General features: G+C 35.3%; 1 protein-coding gene and 1 non-coding gene across 7 annotated transcripts in view; one reads left to right on the top strand and one right to left on the bottom strand.

The window, feature by feature from the left end:
• Window positions 1–10651, top strand: part of RALGAPA1 (Ral GTPase activating protein catalytic subunit alpha 1) — a 265198-nt gene that overhangs the window by 23306 nt on the left and 231241 nt on the right. The window lies entirely within an intron of this gene.
• Window positions 3774–3918, bottom strand: LOC128773382 (U12 minor spliceosomal RNA). Its single transcript, XR_008417633.1, has one exon. It is a non-coding gene; the product is annotated as a U12 minor spliceosomal RNA (small nuclear RNA).

The following is a 10651-nucleotide window of genomic DNA, read 5'->3' as shown; positions in this document are numbered from 1 at the left end:
GAGCCCTGAGTTGGGCTCTGAGCTGACAGTGCAGAGCCTGCTTGGGATTCTCTCTCTCCCTATCTCTGTGCCCCCACCTTGCTGCTACACATGCACTCTCTAAAAATAAATAAACATTAAAAAAATTGTTTTTTAAAAAAAAGACCCTCATAATATTGCTGGTGGAATGTAAATTAGGTGGCATTTTGACTGTAAAGTATCAAAATTTTAAAAATGTACATATATGGGGCTCCTGGCTGGCTCAGCCAGTAGAACATGCAACTCTTGATCTTGGGGTTGTGAGTTTAAGCCCCACATTGGGTGCACAGCCTACGTGAAATGAAAGGAAAGAAGAGGGAAATGGAAATGGAATGACACATGCATGTACATTGAAGCCAGCATTTTCATTTCTTAGAATTCTAAGAAGTGGTTACATGTGTAGGATCCACTGCAGTGTTTAGTGAAAAATTTCATTATTTGGAGATTAATTTTGGATTTTAGGTATAATACTACAGTTGAGTGTTAGGAGTCTCAGGAAGCGTTAGGATTCTAATAAATAAGTTGACTTTTTCACATGAACGCAAAGTATATTTCAGATATGTTTCTGTCACTTCACTATCTTTGAGAAGTTTTTTAAGGAGTGAACATTTTTATAGAAGCAGCTGTCATATTGGTAATGATAACTCGTATTTTTGACCACTTATATGTGGCAGGCCTTGGACAAAGCATTTCACATGTGTTACCTGACTTAATTCTTGTAACAGACTAGTGTGAGAGATAGTAATTAATCCCTAGAAACTTGAGTATTAAAAATCTAGTAAGTAGGGGGATATAGTGGAGAAAGTCAGAATATCCAGGTTCTGATCTCACCTATATTATTCACCTACTATTTTTGTAGATACTTTACATATCTTATAAAAATAAAATAATAACACTTCATGTATTATTGGAAGATTACATGAAAAAATGGATTTGAAGCACAAAATTTATGGGAAGAATTTAAAACATTATTTGAATTTTGATTGGAATGTTAAAAGTGATAAAATTAAAGATATTATGACCTATTCAAACTCAGTAAGAATTTGTTCTTGAGAAATAGAATACAAAACCCTGAATGATCTTTTTTTTAATTTTTATTTTAATTTTAATTAGTTAAGATACAGCGTCATGTTAGTTTCAGGTATACAATATAGTCATTCACCAATTTTAAACAATACCAGTGCTCATCATGAGATGTGCATTCCTTGATCCCCATCACCTGTTTAACCCATCTACCCACCTACCTCTCCTCTGATAACCATAAGTTTGTTCTCTGTAGTGAAGAGTCTGTTTCTTCGTTTGTCTTTTATGTTCTTTGTTCATTTGTTTCTTAAATTCTACATATGAACGAAATCATAATGGTATTTGACTTTTTCTGACTGACTTATTTTGCTTAACATTCTACTTTTGAGCTCCATCCGTGTTGCAAATGGCCAAATGATAATGGTTTAGATTCTGTATTTTCAGTCTCTAAACTACTAAAAAGGGATAAATTAGAAAATTATTTAAAAGTTACATTTTGGGGAAACAGGATTTGAATGAAAGGAAATTCATTGTTGGTATTTTATTTCAGTTAAACACAAGGAAATCCTTAAATTGTGTTACCTAGCAACAGTACTCTTTCCTTCCCCACCCAAAACTATTTTGAAGTAAAATTGCTAGTAAAAGGTACATTTATGTTACCAAAAATATGTTGTCATTGAGTTCTTTTAAACCAGAAGGTTCAAAGTTCCCAATCACCTTTCCTTTTCCATCAGTTGTCTTTGGAGCCTTATAAAGGCAAGTTGATTGTTACAAGAAGCTGCTGCTCATAAACATGCCGTTTACTGTAAGATATCTTTAAGGAAAATAATTATGCCTCTGTGCTGTAACTTATTTCTTTAAAACTCTTTTGGGGGGGGGGGCGCCTGGGTGGCGCAGTCGGTTAAGCGTCCGACTTCAGCCAGGTCACGATCTCGCGGTCCGTGAGTTCGAGCCCCGCGTCAGGCTCTGGGCTGATGGCTCAGAGCCTGGAGCCTGTTTCCGATTCTGTGTCTCCCTCTCTCTCTGCCCCTCCCCCGTTCATGCTCTGTCTCTCTCTGTCCCAAAAATAAATAAAAAACGTTGAAAAAAAAATTAAAAAAAAAAAAAAAACAACTCTTTTGGGGCACCTGGGTGGCTCAGTCAGTTAAGCATCCGACTTTGGCTCAGGTCATGATCTCACAGTCTGTGGGTTTGAGCCCTGCGTCGGGTTCGATCTCATGGACTGTGAGTTTGAGCCCTGTGTCAGGCTCTGTGCTGCTAGCTCAGAGCCTGGATCGTACTTCAGATTCTATATCTCCCTCTCTTTCTGCCCCTCCTCTGCTCACTCTCTCTTTCAAAAATAAATAAACATTAAAAAAAATTAAAACTCCTTTGAAGATGATGGATTTGAGCAACCATTTGAATAAATATATAGTGCTTTGCTAGATTTCAGGCACCTGCAAAGGAATAAAGAGGTTGATGGCACAATAAAAGAATCATGTCAAATATGAAATGAGTATAAAAGAGAAAGATGGTAGGAATTTGTAATAGCATTTACTTTCCTTTATTCATTGTAATACATTTTTCAAACATGCTTATGTTTATTTTCAGTATGCAAAAGGATGCCTTTGAGTGTAGGGAAGTGAGAAATTATTTTCTATTTGAGAGGTCTAGAACTGGATCCAGAATGATAGTAGCAATGTATTTTGATTGCTCTTCTATTTCTGACCACTCAACTAAAAGAAAGAGAGAGACATTATTTTATATAATAGCAGTATACTAAGAGCTAGCTAGTGTTTGATCCTGTAAAAGTGAAGGTAATGCATTTGTTCACAGTAAACATCAGTAATTGGTGATAGAACAGTTTGTGTTTCTAGACTTAGAAAAGAAGTACTTTTTTTCAGCACTTTTTAAATTCTCTTTTTCATATTCTTTTTCAGACTAGCCTACAAGTTCTAGCTTTCAGATTCAGTTAGCCAGATAATGTTGAGCAGATCTCACAAATTGGGATGTCAAGGAGTTGAATATAAGACTAACTAAAAGGAATAGATTATCAAAATAAGAAAGAAACATAAATCTACATCTTTTAGCATTCTCTCCCCATGTCTCCTTACCCTCTTCCCCTGGCAACCATTAATCTACTTTCCATCTCTATGAATCTGACTACTCTAGATGTTTTGTATAAATGGAATCATAAAATATGTGGTCTTTTGTGTTTGGCTTCCTTCATTTAACATAATGTTTTCAAGGTTTATCCATGTTTTAGTATTTAAGAGTACTTCATTCCTTTTTATGGCTGAATAGTAATTCATTTGTAGGGATATACCACATTTTGTTCATCAGTTGGTGACATTTGGGTTGTTTCCACTTTTTGACTATGAGGAATAATTATGTACAAACATTTATATGGTTTTGTTTTTAATTTTGGGTATATACTATTCCAGGAGTTGAATTGCTGGGTCATACAGTAATTCTGTATTTAACTTTTTGAGGAACTGCCAGACCATTTCCAAAGCAGCTGTATCATTTATATTCCATCACCAGTGTACAGACATTTCCCTGCATGCTTGTCAATGGTTGTTATTACCCATCTTTCTGAGTATAGCCATTGTAATGGATGGGAAGTGGTGTCTCATCGTGGTTGTTTTGTTTTTGTTTTTTTCCTTGGAGGCCGATCCAGTTTTTTATGGGAAACAAGCATTTCTTCAGTCTTATCTTCATACCACTCTGCTCTTTCAGTGTTAAGTGGGGCACGGGCAGATGGCGATTCCAAGGCATCTTGCAAAGTAGACAAGTCACCTTAGGGGCAAACTTTACCCATTCAAAAATTTGTCTCACATTAGCAGTCAGAATTTGGGTGTCACCTTGAATCATTGTTTTCCTTACTCATTAAGGCATTCATTGTGGTTTTGATATACATTTCCATGATGGCTAATGATGTTGAGCATCTTTGCATGTGTTTATTGGCCATTTGTGTATCTTGTTTGGAGAAACGTCTATTCAAATCCTTTGCCTAATTTTAATTGAATTATGTTTCATTCTATAGTTGAGTTCTAGGAGTTACATATTCTGGATAGTAAGCCGTTATAAAATGTTTAATATGTAAGTATTTTCAGAAATCTGTAGATTGTCTTAATTTCTCTATAGTATTCTTTGAGGCAAAAAAAGTTGTGAGTTTTGATGAAGTCCAGTTTATTTTTTCCCTTGTTGGTTGTGCTGTTGGTGTCATAAGTAAGAAATAATTGACTAGTTCAAGATCATGTTTCTTTTAAGAGTTTTATAATTTTTGTTTTACATTTAGGCTTTTGGTCCATTCTGAGTTAATTTTGTGTATGGTATGAGATAGTGATTCCACCTCATTCTTTTAAAAAAAATTTTTTTTTAATGATTATTTCTTTTTTTTTTTAATTTTTTTTTAACGTTTATTTATTTTTGAGACAGAGAGAGACAGAGCATGAACGGGGGAGGGTCAGAGAGAGGGAGACACAGAATCTGAAACAGTCTCTAGGCTCTGAACTGTCAGCACAGAGCCCGACGCGGGGCTTGAACTCACAGACCGCGAGATCATGACCTGAGCCAAAGTCAGCCGCTCAGGCTGACTGAGCCACACAGGTGCCCCTTTAATGATTATTTCTGAGACAGAGACAGAGCATGAGTCGGGGAGGGGCAGAGAGAGAGGGAGACACAGAATCCGAAGCAGGTTCCAGGCTCTGAGCTGTCAGCACAGAGCCCAACGCGGGGCTCGAACTCACAAACCATGAGATTATGACCTGAGCCAAAGTCAGTTGCTCAACCGACTGAGCCACCCAGGCACTCCATCCACCTCATTCTTTGGCACATATTTTTATCCCAGTTGAGTTGTCTTAATACCTGCGTTGAAAATCATTTGACCATTAGTGTAAGAGCTTATTTCTGGACTCTTAATTCTGTTGTATTCATCTCTGTATCTATTGTCCCAATACCACACTGTTTTGATTACTGTAACTTTGTAGTAAGTTTAGAAATTTGAAAGCATCTGGTCTTTTTATTCTTTTTTTTTTCTTTTTTTAAAAGCGAGGTATAATTGACCTATAACATTACATTAGTTTGAAGTATACAACATAATGGTTCAGTATTTGTATATATTGTGAAATGATCATCACAATGGGTCCAGTTAACATTCATCACCATATATGTGATTACAGACATTTTTTTTTCTTCTGGTGAGCACTTTTGAGATCTACTCTTTTAGCAACTTTCAAATATACAATATGGTATTATTAGGAATAGTCACCATGCTATACATTACATCCCCGTGATGTATTTATTTTACAACTGGAAATTTGTAGCTTTTGATGTTCTTTTTCAGGATTGTTTTGATTATTCTGGGTTCCTTGTATTTTCCTATGGATTTTAGGATAAGGGTTTTTTTTTTTTAATGTTTATTTTTGAGAGAGAGAGAGACTGAGTGTGAATTCGAAAGGGACAGAGTGAGAGGGAGACACAAAATCCGAAGCAGCCTCCAAGCTCTGAGCTGTCAACACAGAGCCCCATGCAGGGCTAGAACTCATGAACCACGAGATTATGACCTGAGCTGAAGTCGGACACTCAGTTGACTGAGCCACCCAGGCCCCCGTAGGATTAGTTTGTTAATTTCTGCAAAAAGCCACTTAACGATTTTGATAGAGGTTGCATCGAATCTTTAGATATATTTGCGAGAGTATTTCTTTTTTTTTTTTTTTCAACGTTTGTTTTTTTTTTTTTAATTTATTTTTGGGACAGAGAGAGACAGAGCATGAACGGGGGAGGGGCAGAGAGAGAGGGAGACACAGAATCGGAAACAGGCTCCAGGCTCTGAGCCATCAGCCCAGAGCCTGACGCGGGGCTCGAACTCAGGGACCGCGAGATCGTGACCTGGCTGAAGTCGGACGCTTAACCGACTGCGCCACCCAGGCGCCCGAGAGTATTTCTATCTTAACAGTATTACTTCTTTGTCTATGACCAAGTAATGTTTTTCAGTTTGTTTAGGTCTTTATGATCTCTCAGCAATATTTCATAGTTTTAGTGTACAAATTTTACATTTATTCACAAATATTTTATTCTTTTCATGCTATTGTAAATGGCATTGTTTTTTTATTTTCATTTGTGGATTATTCATTGCTAGTGCATGGAAATTCAGTTGATTTGTGTATTCATTTTGTATTCTGCAACCTAGTTGAACTTGTTTTTTAGCTCTTACAGTTGTGTGTGTGTGTGAGAGAGTAAATTCCTCAGGACTTTTTTTAAATATCCAAGATCATGTTATTTGTGAATAGAGATTAAGTGCTTCTTTTTTATAATATGCATGGCTTTTATTTCTTTTTCAGGTCTAATTTCTTTGGTTAGCACTCTCAGTACACTGTTGAGTAACAGTAGCAAAAGGGGAGGGACATCCTTGTCTTGTTCATGTGTTTAGAGGTAAAGTTTTTAGTCTTTCACCAATCAGTAGGAAGTTACCTGTGGATTTTTCATAGATGCCCTTTATCAGGGTGAGGAAATTGCTTTCTATTCCTAAGTTTTTGAGTGTCTTTATCATGAAACGGTGTTGGATTTTGCCAAGCACTTTCTCTGTGTCTATTGAGACTATTATATGTGGGTTTTTATCTGTATATTGATATGATGTATTGCAATGACTGAGTTTTGGATTTGAACTGACCCTGCATTCTGGGATAAATCCCACTTGGTCATGGTGTATAGTACTTTTTATATTTTTCATACTCAGTTTTATAGTATTTTGTTAGGATTTTTGTGTCTGGATTGATAAGGAATATAGATCTGTAGTTTTTTTGATTGATTTTGGAATGAGAATAATAGTGGCCTCATAGAGTGAGTTGGAAAGTGTTCTCTCTTTTTTGAAAATGTTGACAGGATTCACCTATGAAGCCATTTGGTTCTGGGCTTTTCTTTCACATCAGTTTTATTAATAAGTCTTCTTTTTACTTCTTATAGATCTCAGATTTTCTCTTATTGGAGTCAGTTTTGGTACTTTATGTCTTTCTAGGAATTTGTCCATTTCTTATAGGTTATGTAATTTGCTAGCATATAGTTGCTCATAGTATTCCCTTATGATATTTTTAAATTCTGTACTGTTGGTAGTAATGTCCTTTTTTCCAGTCCAAATTAGTAATTTGAATCTTCTCTTTTTGTCGTGGACAGTCTGGCCAAAGGTTTGTCAATTTTGTTGATCTTTTCAAAGGATCAGTTTTGGTTTCATTGATGTTTCTGTGTGTGTGTGTGTGTGTGTGTGTGTGTGTTCCTCTATCTCAAATATTCCCATTCTAGTTTTTATTATTTCTTTTCTTCTGCATGTTTTAGCATTAATTTGCTTTTACTTTTTGATATCTAGTTTCTTAAGGTGGAACATTACATTATTGATTTTTAGATCTTTACTTTCATTTAGACATTTAAAGCTGTAAATTTTCCATTTAGCGCTACTTTAGCTGAATGCCATAAATGTGTTTTCATTATATGTCAAAGTATTTTTTTCCCTATGGATTTGAATTAATCTAGAATCCTTTCATTTCAGCCTGATGGACTCCCTCCAATATTTTTTATAGGGTAGGTCTGCTAGGAATGAATTCTTAGTTTTTGTGTACCTGGGGATATCTTAATTTCTCCTTAATTAAGTTTTGGTAGATATTGAATTTTTGGTTGCCAGCCTTTTTCTTTGAGCTCTTTGACTATATCATCTCAGTGCCTTCTGGCCACCATTTTTTTTAATGTTCATTTATTTATTTTGAGAGAGAGCAAGAGCAGGGGAAGGGCAAGGAGAGAGAGAGAGAGAGAGAGAGAGAGAGAGAGAGAGAAAATGAAAATCCTAAGCAAGCTCTGTGCTATCAGCAGGACCCCATCTCACAAACCATGAGATTATGACCCGAGCCGAAATCAAGATCTGGATGCTTAACTGACTGAGCCACCAGGTGCCCCTAGCCACCATGCTCTCTAATGAAAAATCAGATATTTTTGTTATTGGGCTTCCTTATTAAGTGATGTGTTGCTTTTTTCTTGGTGCTTTCAAGATTCTTTGTCTTTTGACAGTTTTGTTGTGATATGTCAGTTTTATGTGATATGGGTTTCTTTGAGTTTATTCCCCTTGGATTTTATTGAGTTTCTTGAATATGCACACAAATGTTTTTAGTCAAATTCAGAAAGTTTTCAGCTGTTATTTCTTGAAATAATAATGATTTGTTTCTTTTTTCTCTGCTCTGGGTCTCCTATTATACGCGCATTGGCATGTTTGATGGTGAGCCACAAGGCTCTGAGGCTCTGTTCATTTTTCTTCATTATTTTTTCATACTCTTCCTCAGACTGGATAGTCAACTAACCTGTCTTTGGCTTAGCTAACTTTTTATTTTGACGATTCAGATGTTTTTCATTTTGTCTCTCTCCCTTTTTTTTCTTCATTTGTTTTGTTTTTTAAATTCCAAATGAGTGAAATCATAAGATATTTGTCTTTTTCTGACTGGTTTATTTCACTTAGCATTATATTGTCTAGATCTATCTGTTGTTGCGAATGACAAGATTTCATTTTTTATGGCTGAATGATATTCCATTGTGTGTATATGGTGTGTATATATATATATGTGTGTGTGTGTGTGGTGTGTACGTATATGTACACATATATGTGCATACATATACACACACACACCCCACATCTTCTTTATCCATTCATCTATTGATGGACACTTGGGCTTCTTCCATAGTTTGGCTATTGTAAATAATACTGCATAAACATAGTATTATGATGATCCAGTTATCACACTACTGGGTATTTACCCAAAAAGAACAAAAACACTAATTCAAAGGGATACATGCACCATAGGGTAGTTCTATTTTTTTAATTTTTTGAGCAACCTCCATACTGTATTTCGCAGAGGCTGCATCAGTTTGCATTCCCACCAACAGTGCACAAGGTTCCTTTTTCTCCACATACTTGCCAACACTTACTGTTTAAGTTTTTTATTTTAGCCATTCACACAGGCATGAGGTGATATCGCCTTGTTTTGATTTGCATTTCCCTGATGATAAGTGATGTTGAGCATCTTTGCATGTGACTAAGGGCTATGTGTATGTCTTTGGAGAAATATCAGTTCATATCTTTTGCCAATTTTTCAACTGGGTTATTTGTTTTTTTGGTGTTGAGTTGTATAGCTTTTTCATACATTTTGGACACTAACCATTTATTGAATATGCCATTTGCAAATATCTTCTTCCATTCAATAGGTTGTCTTTGAGTTTTGTTGATTGTTTTCTTTGCTGTTCAGAAGGGTTTTTTTTTTTTTTTTTTTTTATGTAGTCCAAATAGTTTATTTTTGCTTTAGTTTCCCTTGCCTCAGGAGACACATCTAGAAAGATGTTGCTATGACCAATGTCAGAGACATTACTGCCTGTGCCTCTTCAAGGATTTTTATACTTTCAGGTCTCATATTTAGATTCTTAATCCATTTTGAGTTTGTTTTTGTATATGGTGTAAGAAAGTAGTCCAGTTTCATTCTTTTGCAAGTAGCTGTCCAGTTTTCCCAACACCATTTGTTGAAAAGACTTTTTCCTATTGCATATTCTTTTCTCTTTATCGAAGGTTAATTGACCATATAATTCTGGGTTTATTTTTGGGCTTTATATTCTGTTTCTTTGATCTGTGTGTCTTTTTTTTTTTTTTCTTTTTTTGCTAGTACCATACTCTTTTGGTCCCTACAGCTTTGTAATATAACTCGAAGTTTGGAATTGTGATACCTCCAGTTTTTTTTTTTTTTTTCTTCAAGATTTCTTTGACTATTCAGGGTCTTTTGTGGTTCCATACAAGTTTTAGGATTGTTTGTTCTAGTTCTGTGAAAAATGCTGTTGGCATTTTGATAGGGAATGCGTGAAATATGTAGATTACTTTGAGTAGTATAGACATTTTAACAATATTTATTCTTCCAACCTATGATTATGGTATGTCTTTCTGTTTCTTTGTGTTATCTTCAATCTCTTTCCTCAGTGTTTTATAGTTTTCGGAGTACAGGTCTTTAACCTCTTTGGTTACACTTTTTCCTAGGTATCATCTTATTCTTGGTGCAGTGTAAATGGGATTGTTTTCTTAATTTTTCTGCTACTTCATTATTAGTTAATGGAAATGCAGTGGATTTCTGTATATTGATTTTATATTCTGTGACCTTACTGAATTCATATATCAATTCCAGTAGGTTATTTGTGGAGTCTTTAGGGTGTCATATATATAGTATCATGTTTTCTGCAAGTAGTGAAAGTTTTACTTTTTCCTTATCAATTTGGATGCCTTTTATTTCTTTTTGTTGTCTGATTTCTGTGGCTAGGATTTCCAGTACTGTGTTGAATAAAAGTGGTTAGTGCAGACATCCTTGTCTTCTTCCTGACCTTAGGGAGAAAGCTCTTAGTTTTCCTCCATAGAGTATGATGTTAGCTGTGCGTTTTTCATATAAGGACTTTATTATGTTGAGGTTCCCTCTAAACTTGCTTTGTTGTTTTTTTTTTTTTTTCCATGAATGGATGTTGCACTTTGTCAAATGCTTTTTTGTGTCTATTGAAATGACATATAGTTTTTATCCTTATTGATATGGTGTATCATGTTGATTGATTTACAAATATTGAACAT

Source organism: Panthera pardus, unplaced genomic scaffold, assembly GCF_024362965.1.
Source record: "Panthera pardus isolate Hobbes unplaced genomic scaffold, ASM2436296v1 HiC_scaffold_24, whole genome shotgun sequence".
NCBI classification, from domain to species: domain Eukaryota; kingdom Metazoa; phylum Chordata; class Mammalia; order Carnivora; family Felidae; genus Panthera; species Panthera pardus.
This window is presented reverse-complemented; position numbering and strand designations above follow the sequence as displayed.